This window comes from Brachyistius frenatus, unplaced genomic scaffold, assembly GCF_029030835.1.
Source record: "Brachyistius frenatus isolate BFR_SWC_R1_liver_20210118 unplaced genomic scaffold, ASM2903083v1 Contig_50, whole genome shotgun sequence".
Lineage (NCBI taxonomy): Eukaryota > Metazoa > Chordata > Actinopteri > Embiotocidae > Brachyistius > Brachyistius frenatus.
In genome coordinates, this window is record NW_027210649.1 from 1390517 (window position 1) to 1394281 (window position 3765).

Consider the following 3765-nt stretch of genomic DNA (forward strand, 5'->3'; position numbering starts at 1 on the left):
CTAGTGACAAGAGGAAACGCAGTTTGCTTCGCCTGTGTTACTTTCACCTCCGTTTCCCACACATGTAGTTGGAGACAGAAAGCACGGCTCGAGTTAAACGTCATGAGCACACATCCTTGAAACACGCACACATGAACACACAACTCCACACGTATTCCACACACAATCAAAAAAGTCTATAGCCATATAATTTAAGATGAAACTAAATCTATATATATAGGTATATTGCCTCAGTTTTAATTGTTTGAAGTCTAGTTGAGTCTGTATGAGACTATTTACATGTACAGTACCAAGATATGATGGTGTGACACTGGAAATCGGAGACCATACGAGGTCCACCTGCTTACATGAGGATGTAAATAAAGACTGAACCACCAAATGCATTCCGGCGGAGTTTGGCATTAAGAACAGCAGAAAGTTGCAAAAAAATGTCCCTTGACTTTGCAATAATTTACTTGGCTTCATGTCTCCGTCCGTTCTCGCAGGTTATGCTTTGCTGACAGGCATCTTTGTTTTTTTTTTCTAAAGAAAAACCTCAGATTTGTTGCTTTGTCTTAAACTTCTGAAACCACTGCACGGTGTTCTGACAGTCTTTTGCTTAATGGTCTTTTACATGTCGACAGGAGTCACCGGGCTTTATAATGCATTCCTTGTGGGGAAATGGGAGTTAATGACACAAACAATAATATATTTTGAATGTTTCTGAAGCTTCTTGCTGTTTTATCGATATTATAATATACCTGCTATGAGTATGATGAATATTGTCCAATAATTGTTTTGATTAGTGATTAATTATATCAGCAGATGTTTGTACATGATTATAGAGAGTATATGCACATTCAAATTCCCTCAGTCCGCCATAACAACTAAGGGTATTCTGATATGTGAAGTGTGATTTATTTTCATAGTACCATGGTTTCCATTCAGTTCATCTTTTAATAATTAGTGTTATTGACTGTTTGAAAATAACAAATGAGGTTTGGTTCTGTTCAAATTGATTTGAACACTGACAATATTCCTCCTTTTCTGTTTTGTTTTGTTGCGGGCAAACAGGGGCACAACTTCTTTGAGGGGTTGATGAACAAAACTTGAATTTAGTGAGTCAATGTTTTATTTTTGATTTCTTACGAGTCTCCCAGTTTTGGAAAAAAAAAAGCTTAAATATAGTTGTGGAAATTGGAAAATCATAACTAAACAGAGAGCCTATGGCCACTTCCTTGGAGTAATCAGATTTAGTCATTGTGTGTGTTTTTGTATGTTTTGAAAGAAGCACGCTTTTACATGAGGTTTTGTGGTTTTGCACACGTGATGTCTTAAGTCAGAAATGGCCTTCTTCTAAATCCTCCCTCTCCTGCCACTTTCAGAAATCTTTTTTTACATTTTCTGATGTCTTGGCATCTTGCTGAGGGCTTCTTGTTTAAGAACACAACGAGAGTCAAGAATGTAAAATAGCCTAAAGGTGCATACTGTATTTCCTGTTCTTTTATTTTTTCCTTTCTGTGGGCTTTGTGTAAGTGTTATCCATTTTGCTACTGCGGATTTTGAAGTTAAACTTGAGCACTGATGTAGTGTACCTTCAGTGCCATCGATTACCAAGGGAAAACTACATCCATTCTGATTCAGGAGAGAATAAATAGGGGTGAAGGCAAATTTAAGATGTCTATGGAACAAGCTGCTGTAAAAGATGCCAAAATTCGAGAAGATCTCAATCATCAAAAAGGGATTTTAAGAAGGTTCGGAGAGAGTCACGAATGTTAAATGAAGATTTTATAAGTATGCGTTGGCTATTCTTTTCTTTTTATGGTGTCCTTTTTGCCTCTTCTTGCATGAATATATCTGCACTTATTGAATAGATTGTACTGTATAAACCTGAATGTACATATTATACTATACATAAGCTTCTTATCATAACTATGGGATGAACAGTTCCCATTCTGTATTCAGGTGCGTGCATGTGATTGCCACTAAGTATGTACATATGAAATAGGGACAGGAATTCTTGGCCAAAAGGAATATTAACTTCATTTTTCTTTTCTTATTATTTCAGACTGAAGGTGAGAGGATGAGATACCGTGATATAAATTAAAGCCTAAAAAAAGTTCATATGTCGGTGCACTTATTGATATTATTTTAAACAAATGATTTAAAAATTTTCTTTGTGTATGTATTATGTGTACTGAAAGAATAGAGAATTGAGATGTGAATATTTATTGCTTCTGATAAATTAAAGTGTCCTTGCAGTGAAGTGACCTGTGTGTGCGTAGTTTCTGTGACATTCTTCCACCACCACTAATCTGCTCAAAATAAGGAACATTTTGTGACGAGAGGAATATAGATCATGAGATGAGAGTCAGAGACCACAAGCCTTTGAATTTACAGAGGACCTAGATAATGATATTAACCACCAATGGAATTATTGTAATTTTGTGTGATTTAACTGGCCTACTTTTTCATTTTTCACAAAAAAAAGATTTAATTACAAATTGGAGGTAATTGTATTTTACTTGAATATTTATATTTTCTGCAGCTGTATACTTCTACTCCGTTACATTTTAGAAACAACAATTGTCCTCCACTCAGTCTACTAAGCTATATTTGTTTGACAGCTTTAGTTACTAGTTACCTTTGATAAAAACATTTTCATTCCCTTCCCATCTAGTGAAAATCATATGTTTACAAATGTGTTCATTTTTAATGTTGATAAACTGAAGAATCAAATGTTCCCTTATCGGTTTTGAAAAAAACAACAACATCCATTTAAAACCCCACTAGGATTAAAGGGAAAATGCATTGCAGAAAAGAGGCTTGTTTTTCTGAGCATGTTGACTTTTTAGAGGCACGTTCTCATGAGACAATAGATTAAAGCAAACAGCAGTATAAAATTAACACATCCTTAGATAAATACAGCAGTAACTTTAATTAAAAAAAATTAAAAAAAAAAAAATCATATATATAGTAGTAAAACACTGACAAGTACTATTTTAGTGCAAAATCTGTACTTTAAGTTGAGTAAATTTTGCATACATTTACGTAAGTAAGGTTTTCAGTGCATGATTTTTATTTATAGTGGAGTATTTTGAGTTTGGTATCAGTGGTTTTACTTAAGTAAAGGACCTGAACACTTCTTCCTCCACTGAAAATTGTGAGTGATAATTTGTACCCTAAATTGCTATTTTGTGCAAACACGCTATTTGTTGTGAATAAAAAAAAAAATATATATATATTTCAAACAGGGCAGCAATGGAAATCAAATACTGTGCAATTTTTTTAGGCTATTTTCCCCTTGATGCTACCATATAATTCAGAGGGAAATATAAATGCGTCTAACCTCAAACTGTCAGCAAATTAATCCATGTTATACAACAACAACAACAACAACAACAACATTAAAAAGGTGAATTTCAGCCCACCTGGCCCACTTCGGCTTGCTCATGGGACAGGGGGACAAGGATATTAGTACTTTTTATACAATGGTGTGCCTTTATAAAAAAAATAATAAAAATAATTTAAATTAATTTCTCACACTTTATTTGTGGTGATTTAACCTACTTGTTACGAGAGTATGTTTACGTTTTGGTCGCTGACATAACTTTACATAAAGGCTTCAAATAAAGGCATATACCTCCTCCACAGCTGGTCCCGTTGTAATTTGCGGGGCACTACTTTCAGGGAGTAAACGTGACAGACGTGGTGTGAAGATCCGAGGTTGTACTTCGGTCGTGAAGAAGGAAAAAAAAAAAGGAAAAAAAAAAAAAAAGGAAAAAA